The sequence below is a fragment of the Adiantum capillus-veneris genome, chromosome 17, assembly GCF_014529385.1.
Source record: "Adiantum capillus-veneris isolate H3 chromosome 17, ASM1452938v2, whole genome shotgun sequence".
NCBI classification, from domain to species: domain Eukaryota; kingdom Viridiplantae; phylum Streptophyta; class Polypodiopsida; order Polypodiales; family Pteridaceae; genus Adiantum; species Adiantum capillus-veneris.
The window spans coordinates 46,650,307-46,665,536 of record NC_140947.1 but is presented as its reverse complement, the minus strand read 5'-3'; positions in this window follow the sequence as shown (position 1 = coordinate 46,665,536).

Genomic DNA, 15,230 nt, shown 5'->3' with positions numbered 1-15,230 from the left:
ACCCATGTCTTTCATGTCAAACGATTTTGCCATCTTTGAATTCAAAGCTGAAATTTCTTCTGAGTGCTTGCCAGCAATCAACATATCATCCACATACAAAATAAGGATCAGCCAAGTGCCATCCTTAGCCTTCTTTGTACATAGACAGTGATCGAACTCACTACGTTTGTAGCCTTGAGAAAGCATAAACTTGTGGAACTTATGGTACCATGCCCTCAGTGATTGTTTTAAGCCATAAAGACTCTTTAACAACTGGCATACCAAATCTTCCTTGCCTTTCTCAACAAACCCTTCTGGCTGCTGCATGTAAATTTCCACATCTAAATCACCATGCAAGAACGTTGTTTTGACATCCATTTGGTGCAACACCAAATCTAATATGGCAGCCAATGCAAGAAAGCATCTCAATGTAGTCATCTTGACCACCGGAGAGAAGACTTCATCAAAGTCAATGCCTTGTTCTTGCTTAAACCCCTTGGCAACAAGCCTTGCTTTGTACTTTGGCTGACTATCATGAGTGGTGATCTTATACTTGTAAACCCATTTACAAGGTAGATCCTTTTTGCCCTGTGGTAATTTAACTAGCTTCCATGTCTGGTTTTTATGCAAAGCTGTCATCTCTGACTGCATGGCCAATTGCCAATTCCCGGAGTCCTTCATTTGCACTGCTTCCTTGTAACATGAAGGCTCATTGCAATCAGTCAACATGACATAGTTCATAGATGGAACAAACCGATCAGGAGGTCGTGAGATACGTCCAGATTTACGCAAAATAGGTGGCTCAGGCTCAGCCACAACTTGTGGTTCCACTCTATCCTGTCCTTGCTCCTCTTGAGCCCTGACATTTTGTCTTGCACATGCAGGTCCATCTTCTTGGAAGACAACTCTTCTAATCTCCTCAACCCTCTCTGGTTTAGAATGATATTTGGCTTCATTACAGTGAACATCATTGCTGCGGATAACCTTTCTGGATTCGGGATCCCAAAGTCTGTACCCCATCTCACCAAAATTACCATAGCCTAGAAATATGCACTTTCTACTCTTTGGCTAAACTTTGTTCCTAAATTCCTTTGGAACATGAGTATATTCCTCACAGCCAAAGACTCTGAGATGCTTGTTTGAGGGCATTTTGCCTGACCATACCATCTCTACCACTGAATCCTTCTGCAAAACCTTGCTAGGAGATCTATTTATAAGATGAATAGTTGTTGATACAGCTTCAGCCCAAAACCCATTTAGCAGTTGTGCATTAGACAACATACTTCTGACCTTCTCTTGTATGGTCCTATTCATCCTCTCAGCAACACCATTTTGAGGAGGATTGTAAGGAGCAGTAAGTTCATGTTTTATACCTTTTGACTCACAAAAGTCATGAACGGCCTTTGAAACATACTCTCCAGCATTGTCAGTGCGTAAGCATTTAAGCTTCTTGCCACTCTGATTCTCCACAAGTGTCACAAACGTTTTGAAAACACTAAATGCTTCATCCTTGTGCTTGAGAAAGTAAACCCATACTTTCCTCGAGTAATCATCTATAAATGTCATAAAGTAAGAAGCTCCCCCTAGAGATAGGTTAGGCATAGGTCCACACAAATCACTATGAACAAGTGCCAATTGTGTATCTCTTCTACTGCTTCTATGCTTATGTGGCTGCTGTGTTTGCTTACCATACAGACAATGTTCACAGAATTCAAAATCATTAAATGAAAATCCAAGAAAATAACCAGAATGAGACAAGATTTCCATTCCCTTCTTGGACCTATGTCCTAACCGGCTATGCCACAAAGAAACGTTCGGCTGCTCGGTTACACTGATTACATTTTTAGAGACATTTGATACATAAATCATGTAAAGTACTCCAGACTTTACTCCATGTGCTACTGTCATAGAACCCTTGGATATCTTCCACATGTTCTGTCCAAAAGTGGTGACGTAGCCAGCATCATCAAGTAAACCTGTGCTGATCAAGCTCTTTGTAATTGCGGGAGCATGTCTCACATTCCTTAGCGTGAAAGAAGAGCCATTCTGAAACTTCAATTGAACATCTCCAACACCTAAGATCTCACATGTCTGCCCATTGCCTAGCCGAACATGATCTTTAGTGGTCACATAAGAGGTAAACCGCTCCTTGTTTGGAGACACGTGAAGTGATGCCCCTGAGTCTATAATCAGAATATTGCCTCTTGCCCTCAAGAGGCAAGCATATGAAATTGCATATGAAATTGCATATGAAGATAGACCCTCGCTTTATATTTGATATCACCAGTCTAAAAATTCCCTTTTGCTATCATTGTTGGACCACGACAAACACTCCAAGACATCATTCCCCCAAGATATCCATGCATAACTATCCTCTTACCATACTATCAAGATGATCCCTATGAATTCTTTGCCCGCGGTAGTATTGGATAGTGCCACTATATGACTAAGGGTATAAATGAGAATGAATGCACCTGCACTAGAGCCTGCTTGGTCTGGGATAGTTTCTTCCTCCTAGCTACTATCTATACCCAAAAGGAACTTTGGGGGGGTCACAAAAAGCGCACATCATATAGCCCTCCCCTAAAGCTATTGTCCTTGCCCATTCTTCAATGCTTTGATCCCACTCCAAGAAATGAGCCACTCAAAGTGTTGTCACCATCCTTCCTGGCCTCATGTGCAGATGACACACTGGCTTGTTGTAGGTAACCAGTGGGTTGGTTGTAAAAAATGTTGTCAAATCCTTCTCTTGCAAAACATATGAGTGAGAGAGAAAAGCCCAGATCATTGGACACAATTGGTAGCAACCAAGGGTCCCATGCATCCCATGCAAACACTATACCTTGACAAAGAGGAGGCTGGATAATTCTCATTATGTTGGCAATGTGTTGACCATCAAACATACTCCTAAAACATCTACATAGAATAGGGGCATCACCCATCTTTGAATCTAAATCACCACACAAATGACTCTTAGCCCGCTGCTCAGCCTTTGGAACGTGAACCATCTCCAATCCTCCAACCACACTTACTTGTTGGTTACTGACCTTCAATAAAACATTCCTCATGCAAGGGTGCCTTTAGCTTTCTACAATGCTCTTGATCTATGTTGGCGTAGAGGACTTTTTTCTTCAAAGCCCTCCCCTTGCTTTGGTACGTCTTCCTTATTTTGCAAAACCGTGCTAAACAACTCCTCTTCCTTTTCTATTGTATCTTCCATGCTATTTGCATGCCTTTTCTTTGGCGAGGCTTGACCACAACCTTATATCTTTTCACTCTTAATGCCCAGCACCGTCAATTGCCCACTTTGGTGCCTACCTTTCTCAAGACTAGAGATCTACTATCATCTACAACTAAGCCACCTTGACTTACCTTGTCCATAAAGGTGGTATCTCTTGATGCTTCAACTTCCTGCTCAGTTATTCACACTCTTGGATGGTATCTTCCTTTGATTATCTTTCTGCTAACCATGAAGTGGATGAAGTCTTCACTTGTTTTTCACCTTTCTTTGAAATATCTTCCTCATCTACTACTCAAAAACTAGTATGAGCCATCATTGCTTCAGTGCTTGATGCTCTTCCGCTTTAGGTTCTACCTTCTTAGCTAGAATAGGTAGAGTTGTGGTGTATGTTAGACCAAATAATTGTCCTTGTGGCCAACCAAAGTAAGAGGACTGCAAGTGACTCTCACTCTCTTGATTGCCCTTAGTATTAGGGTAGAACTCAAAATGTGTTAGCTTTCCTTGAGCTTGACTTGTCAGAGGGATCCTTCCTTGTTCTTCTAAGTGGGTTGTCAAGCTTGCTAGTTGATCGACAATCTTCCTCAAGGTCCGATGATTTTTAGATGTTTCGTTGCACTTGTGATCTAAGGGCAAACTTTCCAGGGTGCTCACTACAAAAAACAACCTTATTGAGCTTTCTTACTTGATGTTGCGGCCAAAAGTTGTCACTTTTCCTTCCATCCTTTGAGCTATTCTCAGTGCCTCTTCAAATGTGCCAATAAATTTACCGCCTACTTTAGCTTGGAAGGTAGGGTGCAAACCGTCAAGGAAATTTTCCCTCTTTAGAAAATCTAGAGCTCTCTCATGTTTATCAAGTGAGGCTGGCCACCTTGCCCATAGCTCTAGAAATTTCCCTTCATAAAGATTGTAATCACTGAGAGAGGTCTGGTGAAGCTTTAACAACTGGCCCCATATCTCTTTGGAGGACTTGTGCTCTTGATGCTCTTCCCAAAAAGACTCCTGAAGGACTTCCCAATCCTCCTTCTTTGCAAGTGGAAGGCCTAAGTACCATGCCTTGGCTTCACTCTTCATTAAGAGTGGAAAGATCGGCCACTTTGTGGCATCATCATCTCGTCCCGTCATTAGATATGTCCTTTCCAAATTATCTAGAAAATCTCGAGCGAAATCATCAAGTCTTCCATGAAAAATCGAGAAATCCATTTAACCTTTTAAACCAAGGATTTGGCAGCTACATTTTGTTTTTTTGTTTTTTATAGTATGACTTAGTGATTCATAAGGGTTTGTATAGGGGTGGAAAGGTTGGAGTTGGGGCTAAAAATGAGCACAAGGCTAGAACAGGATAAATATGCTTACATCAAAAGAGTGGTAGTAATCGAGAATGGGCAAGATGATGGGACATGGGGATCTTAGGATCTCTTCTAGCATTTTTGCTCCAAACAGGAAGACAATCTTTTGCTGCTAGAGTATCTTCCTAACGATATATACATTTACATGGATGTGTTGCAAGAAACAAAAGGGAAAGACTTCACGCATGTTGTTGTTATCCATACCGGATGTAGGGCTAGGCTTTAGCTACTAAAAATGCATACCTTAGATGTTGACAAGAGGCACTTCCACCACAAGCCTCTACCACTTGCTGAAGTTAACATAATCCTCCATAGTTGGCTCGAGGCAGTGAGTGGGCAGGAATAGTCTACTTCAATTGGCCTTCCATTTTGCATGCAATAGCGACACTTGGGTGGGCGGGTTTCATTTGAACTCTCTAGACCTAGAGTGAGCATAGGTCCACTTGCTTCCACCAAATGCTTCAGACTTTGTGGCTTGGACTTTATTGTTGATTTGGTTGATGACTCTTCTTTGGTTGTTGGAGAGAAACCCTCCAATGCTACACAAAATTTGATTGATGCGAGTGTGTTGATGCGACTTTAAGAAAAGAAACTTACCGCCCCTTCTTTACCTCCCTTGGTGGCACTCATTGACCGACTGCTTCGGTTGATAGCAATAATGACACCTCATAGCCCTCCCCTTTGATCCTCTTGATTTGGAATCAACACAAGCAATGCGAGATGGGGAGCTTAACTTTTGGATTTTGATGACACTACAACTTGGCAATAGCACTTCGATGAAGGCCTTTAGTGCTTCTGTGGTTTCCTCTTCTTCTGTCCTCCAATTTGCAAATTCTTGTAGCCACTCATTCATGAATGATGACATGCATCACTGGTTTTGTTAACTAAATGTTGTTACCTCTGTGGGGGCACCATTTTAATGAGGGAGGCAAATTGGTCATGGTCGCCTCTACACCAAGACGATGCCCAAGGGCCTCATCAATGGGGGATGGAAGTCTTGGATACACGACCTACCTTAGAATGCGGCTAGGATGCATGGTAAGGGGCCAACACACACACACACACACACACACACACACACACACACACACACACACACACACACACACACAGGTGCTACAATGCTCGCTATCATGCTCACTAAATAAAGCCAATAAAATGGAACACGCCATCAACATAATAACAATAATAGGGAACACGTGCCAAGGGAAATGTGAAGAAAGAGAGATCAAAAAGAGAATAGCTCAAGGAGAATCTTCAATGTAAGCAAGTGTTGGCACACAACCAAAGGAAGGGTACTAAGGGTAAGTACACTATTTTACAAAATAGAGAGCTTTGTTGTCGCCCATTCATTCACGTTGATGTGCACATAGAGATGCTTCATCTTTGGCGGATTCAAATGAGTTGGCAGCATAATGTATGACGTCATGTAGAACTCACAAGATGGCATACTCCACACCACTTCGCCAATGGTGCTAACGAGCTATATGGCATATTGTGTGGCTAGTGTTGTTAGGACAACTTTATGAGATGTCATCATAGGAAGTGCCATAGTGTGTGCTAATTACGGTTTGTACTAAGCATTCAAGGTGCACCATCGAGAGAGAGAGAGAGAGAGAGAGAGAGAGAGAGAGAGAGAGAGAGAGAGAGAGAGAGAGACATTCCCAAGTGTGGTGCATAGTGGGTGCCTAATGTTGATGATAATCGATGTGATAGTGCTATCCTATCCTCCTCTCTGTCCCCCCCCCCCCCCCCCCCCCCCCTTATGATGGTGACACCCCCTTATATAGGGAAGGAGGGTGGGATTTCCTAGATTTCTTGTTGAGAGTTCTTTATTGAGGGAGAGAGGAGTAGGGTAGAGGATTGAAATTTTTTACAAGCCGTGCTAGTCGTGGCTAGCTTATTGAGAGAAAGGGAAGTGGGGTTTTACAAGGAAATTGTTGAAGGTGATCGTAATTGGAGAGGATTAAACTGCCACATATCACAGTAGCAGCTCTAAACCAGCAAAGAATTTATGTAATGCAGTCTTGCCTCTCTCAATCGGGCCTTAGATTCCCATTTTAGAGAGGGGTACAATGATTTTGTGTTTTTGTTTTTTAAACAAAAGGGGGATTATGATCGACGGAGTAGAAGGTAATTACAAGGATTGATGACATTCAAAATTGATGTGGAATGATCATGGTTCGCCCAATCTGTGCTCTTGGTAATTTGATATTTTCTTGGGTACGCCTTTGGCTCCGTTGTGGCCTTTGGGATGCCTCTTGCATGATTTAAATGTCACCTTTTTTTGTTGTCATGATCATCGCCTATCGTGAATTATTACCTCATGCGTGTGTGAGCGTGTGTGTGTGTGTGTGTGTGTGTGTGTGTGTGTGTGTGTGTGTGTGTGTGTGTGTGTGTGTGTGTGTGTGTGTGTGTGTGTGTGTGTGTGTGCATGTGAATTTGTGAGTGCATGGTGCGTGAAAGGTGCATGTGAGTAGGTGTATGCATGCGATAGGATATGTGAGAGGGTGAAAATAGAGTGGGTTTGTGTGTGTGTTATGTAAGCATGCGTGTGTGAATTGAAAAGAGAGAGAGAGAGTTCTATTATCATCCTCCGAGGTCAAATATGACCAGCTATGGTACCAAATGAACATGTCATGTGGTGTGAGTGGAGGTCATAAGTGACTCTCGATGCTCAAAAATGGCTGAAATGAGCGTCGCAATACAGAGTCCACATCGTGGTTGGGAGAGGAAGGTATGTAGGGATAGCTCATGGCTGAATATATGGGGAAAAGAGAACCTAATGTGGTCAAAAGCTGAGAACTCAAGTAGTGTGTGGTACTCACTCTCTCGTACTTGACGAGGGCATAAGATGCAAAGTCGATGAGACTCCTCACCAATGCCCCAACATTTTGTCTCGCAACGTAGAGAATGGGAGCTAAGACGAATGGAGGCAATGGTGCGGATTGCACTCAATGGGATGGGCTCAAGGATGTAGGAATGGGTTCGGTTACCACGTTCGGAGAAGAACACAGATTTGTAGTTTGGGGCAATGTGTGTGGTATAATGGTTGAAGCAAGAACCTCTGGATTTCTCCCAAGCTGTGATACATTGGCGTTGTAAGAAGGCCTCATTAACTTGGGAGTCGATCGATGCATCCTTGGCCAAGTGACATGCATCCCATCTTCCAAACCATTTCTTGATATCAAGCATCCACCCCGAACTTAGTATTTTGCTCTTGCATGTCTTTTGGACCTTTTGACTTGCTTCATATGCGATTCTAAGAAGTCGATACAAAAGGCTACGTTGTATCTTAAGCATGTACTCCACAACCCTTTGCATGCCCAAGACCTCAATGGAAAGCGATCTGAACTCAAGAAGTAAGAGCATGTAGGGTGTTTGTGTCTTGACTTGGAGAAAGTTGGTGAGAAAACGCTTTTGGACATTCTCAAACTCTTTCCAAGTAGACTTTCCGATGCTACCACCCCACACCTCCACTCCATAAAGAAGCACCGGTGTCACCAATGTGTCAAAGAGGTACGTTTTGAGAGCCCAACACTTGATCTCTCCAGCATTGCACATGTTCTAAAATGCATAATAGTAAGCCCTCTTTCCGGCTTCCAAGTGACACATTGCGTAATTCTTTAATCTATGATTGGATGGAACCTCAGGGCAAAGGTACTTGAAGCTATTTACCACTTCAAGTTGCTCATTGTTGTATAAAATGCATGGATTTTCATCATTGAGGGTCTTTACAAGCATTACCTTGGTTTTGGATCCATTCACGATCAGCCCGCTATGTAGGCAAAAGCGTTCCAAGACACTCATAAGCTTTTGTGCATCTTCTAAGGTATGTACCAAGAGCACTACATCATCAGCATAAAGCAAAAGCATGATCACCGCATTTCCGATCTTAACCTCTTCTATGCCTTCTTGTTGCATAAAATCAAGAACCATGCATTCCAATTCATCGATGAGTAGCCCAAAAAGGGTTGGGGAAAGTGGGTATCCTTGTTTGACACCAATGGTGCTTGCAAAAAATTCTGAAATTCCATCTCCCATATGTAGTCGACATATCACTTTTTGGTAGATGCGAAAGACTGCATGCATAAATTCTCTCGGCACTTGAAGGCTTTGCATACATCTCCAAATATTTCCTCGTGGTACCATGTCAAAAGCTTTCTCGAAATCCACAAAGCAACAATACAACTTTTTTCCTTTCAATCGAGATGCTTCCATAAGAACTCAAAGAGTGACAAGGTGATCAATAGTGCTATGATAATTTTGAAAACCTGCTTGGCCTAGTGCACGTTTGCCGTTATTTTCAGCCCATTCACTTACCTTCATCTCCATGATACATCCAAATACCTTTTCCATCAAAGAACCAACCATTATAGTGCAATAGTTGTTCACATTGTTTACATCTCCTCCTTTGTGCAAAGGTTTGATCCAAATTTCACTCCAATCATAAGGCATGCCATGCTGAAGTGCAAAGTTAAACATATCGCATATCCAATATCGTGTTTTCTTGCTTGTCTATTTAATCATTTCATCCTTGACACCTTGAAGGTCCCCTGCCTTAGTAGCAAGTTTCTCAAGCGTGCAACATACATCTTCAATGGTAAATAAGGGAGGCATAAACGAAAGGGAGCTACAACACTCCATATTATCAATATTGGGTTTCTCATAGAGGCTCTTGCAATACATATACATATCGTCAAGAGTCAAGTCACCAAAGCTCTCAACACGCTTGCCTTTTAGATTTTGCCAAAACTTGCCACATGCATGTGCTTTCTCTTGCGCTAAAAGAAGTTGTTTTTTTACTTCCCACCTTCTCCTCTTTTTTTGAACAAGTGCTTTGTATGTGTGTGAATCTTCCAAGTAAGCTTCCTTGTCTTTGCTTGCATCCAACCTTAGCAAGTGTTTGCGGACTTGACTACATTCCATGTCGAACCATTTCTTCTTGGTGCTACCCTTCTTAGATCTTTTGCAAGACATGTGTTTCACCGAAAAACATTCCTTCGCACATGAGCAAATTACTTCTTTGAAAACTTTCCACTTGCATTCTAATGTTGGGCTCTCTGGATGCTTTGTCATGCTTAACATTTGGTCCACCATATTAGCATATATAAGTGCTCGTTTAAAGTCTAGACGTAGGTACGAATGATTCACGTCATGATTGGAGGCTACATGCTCGGGTCTTTTACCACACTTGAGGTCAATACATAGCATCCTATGATCCGATTCCGGATTCCATTCACCAAGTGTAAAGCTTTGTATGCATTCTAGAGTGGCTTCCGAAAACAACATATAGTCAATCACGCTATCACCATTGCGCTTTCTACATGTAAATTCATTGGTGTCTTGCCATAAAGATACACCATTTGCAATGAGCATTCTGGTACTATTGCACATGTGTAGAAGTGACTTTCCATAGTGATCCAATTATGTTGTATCATGAGAACTTTGATTATACATGTATGAGTCATCCACTCTTCTTGAGACATGCGGCATGTCGACTTGTAGTGTGTCGTGTTGTAACGTATTTGTGCGAGCATTCATGTCTTCAAATACAATGACTTCACCTTGGTCCTTGTAATGAGCAATGGCTTCCTCTAGTTCAACAAAGGGCTGATCTCTATCCATATCCAAGCGAGCATAAAAGTTGGAGTCATAGTGAGGAATGTAGCAACCAACCACAAACATGACTTGACCATTGGGTGGGCTGATTTTCAGCCATAAGTAGAGTTTATACTTATCTTCTTTGACAATGGAAACATATTTCAAACCCTTTTTGATCATACATGCTACGCCTCCTTGGCCTCTACGTTGCTTTGCATTTCTGGTCCACATCAAAGAATGCACATCATATTTGTTAAATCCAAGAATTTGTTGCGGATCGTGCTCTCATAAGAAGTATCACATCAGAGTCATTGGTAAGCTCATCAATGCCAATTCCCGTATTCCATGGATAGCCATTACAATTCCAAAAGCTTATTTGCAAGCGTGAGTTGGTCTCATAGATCATGTGTCCCTATTTGTTGGGTGGACTTGCATCCTCCTCAAGTGACTTTTCTTCTTGAGATGACACCTTGACCTTCTTAGTTCTTTCTTCATATGCTTTGCGATGTACATTTTGTTGCATAAGAGTGCAATTCTCATATACATTACAACCCGTTCCTTTGAGGTAGATCCAACTATTGTCAAGGATGATCTTTCTCTTTACCTCATCATCCATGGTACATACAATAGGTCTTTCTCCCGACCGAGGGACTCCCTTGTTTTTCAACTCGATGTGCACCATAAGCCATGATTCTAGACATGCCAAAGTATGTAGCAAAAAACTTTTCAATAGCAACCGCAAGAGATTGGGGTGTTTCCATGCTTTCCTCCTTGATTCCACAAATGAGGATGTTCTTTGAGCGTTTTTGCCATTCTTGCAATTCTTGAGTGTCCACATTCACATTCTCTACATTCTTTGCTTGGATAGTGGCTTGCGTGATAAGAGATGTAGAAACCACATTATCCTTACATATATCAGCCCATGATTTGGATGCATTTCTCATCTCACATACATTATGCCGTATTGTATCTATCGTTTCCTCTTTCAATACATGATCACTCTCAACTTTGCTCAAGCACTCTTTCAATACATTCATGTCCACAAGAGAGCGCTTACATTCTTAAACTTCATTCTCAAGATGCACCAAGTGTGTTATTTGCATTTCAAGAACCTTCTTGAGGTGCTCATTCTCCACAACAAGAACTCTTAAAGTGCCATTCTCCATTGCAAGTGCGCGCAACTCTTCACCTTGCTTGTTGATGATTTCTTGTAATGAGATCAAGTAAGCCATGATCATTGCTTCCATTGTTGTAGAGAATGTGGCTGGATTAGCATCCAAATTCCTCAGAGATTTTGCATAATTCTCCATGGTGAGTGTGGATTTTTCACCCTTGCGAGTTTGTCCGACATGCCTTCAAGTCAGCAACAAAAACTCAAAGTTATGACAGATTCACAGAGAGAGAGAGAGAGAGAGAGAGAGAGAGGAGACCAACTGAGAGTGTGGATGTGTTTGTGTGAATCAAACTGAGAGAAGGAGAGATGAATTTTTTGCATTGCTTGTTGCTACCGAGAGAGAGAGAGAGAGAGAGAGAGAGAGAGAGAGAGAGAGAGAGAGAGAGAGAAGGGCAAATGTTTTTCCATAATTTTGGAGGCTATTGACATCATGGTAATGGGCCACCAATGTTTCATCTGGGAGAAACACACTTGTTTCAGGATAGGTTTGATCAGGCCCCTTATAATACTTGAGTCTAAGACACCATCCTCGAGTTCTTAATTAGCCATTTCATGATAGGGGGCTTCAGCTCTCGTCCCACAATTCTTTGAAAATTCCAGTTGCCATTCCGTCCCACCCAGGGGATCTCTCTTTTCCTAGGGCTTGAAGCATGAGAGAGCCTTCCTCCTCGGTAAATTCCTTCTATAGGAGGCTGGAATCCAAAATGGAGATCGTTTTTTGGGATACTTCCAAGAAGATTAGCTCTGGATTCATCCACTTTGGGGATCAGGCCTTAGGTTGTCCTATGATCTATCATAGGTGATCAAGCATCAAATGAGCCATTTTATACGGGTCCTTAACCTCATTTCTGTGAGCGAGTGGACTATACCCCATTTTCTCTTTACTTTGAGGGCTCTGTAAAAGTAAGTCTGATTAGCCTCCTCCGACTGAAGGAAGGTTTCTCTCGACAATATTCTGGCCTTCCTCACCTCCTCCAGTTGGTAGTCAGTGAATTCTCCCTTGGCTTCAAGCCACCTTCTATACTCAGCTTTCGAGGCAGACCCTTCTTGTTCTTTTAAGTTTAGTAGCTTAACTTTGTACCCAACTCTTCCATTAATGAGAGAGGAAAACAAACTCCTCCACCTCAAGGTGCTCTTCTTCTGTGCCCTCTTTCCTACTGTCCTTCCCCATTGGTCCTTTCCCATTCCCCTCAGGCCTCAATTACCATCAGGTTTTCCAGATTGGCACCTCGAAGAACCTCAAATAGATTTTTGTAGAGAAAAGGGGTTTTGGGGATGCCTGGTGGGTTTCCTTGATTTGCCCAGCTGCCCGTGCCTGGGATTTGAACCGCTTACATGAGATGCTGGAGACTTGCAACCATCCTTTATCTCCTTCCAAACATGGGTGATAGAACAATCTTCTGAACCATTAGGGATGTCGTTTTTTTTTGGGCGGCTAACTGAAGTGGTATCCTTTCAGAACATCTTAAGTGCATAAGTGAAGGGTGAGTTTAGAAATGAAAAGACCCATGGAAGTGGAAAGTCAAAAGACCTTCATGGACTAAAGAGGTGGTTGAGCACACATTGATACATTTATGTTTTTCTAATGTTTTATTTTCCCTTCGGCGTTTCCTTCTCTTTAGTGTGTCCTTCTTGCAATTTGCACTATGTAGGTAGTGATTTTGGTAAGTCTGATTAGCCTCCTCCGATTGAAGGAAGGTTTCTCTCGACAATATTTTGGCCTTCCTCACCTCCTCTAGTTGGTAGTCATTCAATTCTCCCTTGGCTTCAAGCCACCTTCTATACTTAGCTTTCGAGGCAGACCCTTCTTGTTTTTTTACGTTTAGTAGCTTAACTTTGTACCCAAGTTGCTTCAGGCTCCCCTCGTGGTATTTCTTCCTTCTGGGGCCTGCAGTTTTGATTGCTTTCTAAATGTTCTTGGCAAAGATTTTCCAAGCCCTAGGGCTTTCTGTATGCACATCTTTCCAAAGTTTGATCATTACTTTCAAGGTCAAGCTTTTAAACAAGGGGTCTTTGAACAAGTGAGCCCCCATCGACAATAGCTTCTTAGATTTGGTTTTTTCTTGGTTTCATGTTTAATGGCAGGTGATCCAACATGCATAGTGAGGCTACCACCTTCATCTCAAGCAAAGATGGTAGCTAGTCGCCTTGATGAGAGTAGTAGCAACGGTCTAGTTAAGATGTCATACCGGCATACTGCAAACTAGTGTACGTGAACCCAGGCATGTCATTCCAAGGCCCCGCCTCCCACATGTCTATAAGGGCCCACCTCTCACACAACCTTAGCCATTTAGATTTTTCAAATCCAGTTAGCATGGATGATGAGCCTGTTCTATCCTTTCTCTTCTCCACCATATTGAAGTCTCCCACCAGAGCCCATTCCCCTTCAGCCTGGATCTCTTCAAGTTGCTTCCATAGCTTTGCTCTTTGCTTTGCCAAGAGTAGGGTCCATAAATAATGATAATGATAATAAGCTGATCTGTCCATTTGATATCAACTCCTAGAGCTCTCCCAAAAGGGTGGTTGAACACCACCTTAGGCTCTAGGTCCTTGTCAACTATAGTAAGGATGCTAATGTACCCATCAACACCTTCTCCATAGAAGATGATCTTCTTCTCTAAAGCTTGCTTTCTCTTGCTTGTAGCATCCAGCTGATGTTCTTGGATAGCCCAGCAGCTGATTTCTTTTCCCTTCGTAACTTCCTCCTAGAACAGGACGCCCTTCTTCTGGGTCTTGAGCCATTTCACGTTCCAAGAATAGAGAGCAAACTCTTCCATTACTGAGAGAGGAAAACAAACTCCTCCAACTCGAGCTGCTCTTCTTCTATGCCCTCTTTCCTACTGTCCTTCCCCATTGGTCCTTTCCCATTCCCCTCAAGCCTCAATTACCATCAGGTTTTTCAAATTGGCATCCCGAAGAACCTCAATTAGATTATTATAGAGAAAAGGGATTTTGGGGATGCTTGGTGGTTTCCTTGATTTACCCAGTCGCCCGCGCCTGGGATTTGAACCGCTTACATGAGATGCTGGAGAGTTGCAACCATCCTTTGTCTCCTTCGAAACATGGGTGATAGAACAATCTTCTGAACCATTACGGATGTCGTTTTTTTTTGGGGGGGGCTGACTGAAGCGTATCCTTTCAGAACATCTTAAGTGCAGAAGTGAAGGGTGAGTTTAGGAATGAAAAGACCCATGGAAGTGGAAAGTCAAAATACTTTCATGGACTAAAGAGGTGGTTGAGCACACATTGATACATTTATGTTTTTCTAATGTTTTATTTTCCCTTCGGCATTTCCTTCTCTTTAGAGTGTCCTTCTTGCACTATGTAGGTAGTGATTTTTTTTTTGAAGCCATTAGGAATACCTTACATTAAAATAGTAAAACTCCTTCATTAGAATAAAAAAATCTTTTCTCCTTTTTAGGTCTCTTTCTCTTCAATTTTGCTTGAGCATCTTCATCAACCATCTAAACGTCTTTAGAATCAACACCATTTGCTAAAGAATTTGCAAAACCCCTCAACTTTCCACTATTGTAAGTGGATGATTGTAGATCTATTTGATGAGCTATATATACAAAGTTGGAGGGTACATCAAATCCCACACAATACACTTCAATCACCTCCAAGCATTATAACCATATAGAACCAAACATATGCACTTTGGTTGTAAAACCACATTTAGCACACATTTTTTGATTCCCTTGATTGCTCTTCTTGCATCTAGCTATTGTCCAAACAAATTGACTTGCTCCTACTTGCATCCATAGCTACATTTTCCACCTCTTCTAGAGTAAACAATTTTTGGTTGCACCAACATATCAGAGCAATAGTGCAAGTAAAAAAGTACACTCGATGAAGAAGCTATCTGAGCTTTGTATTAAAGAAATAG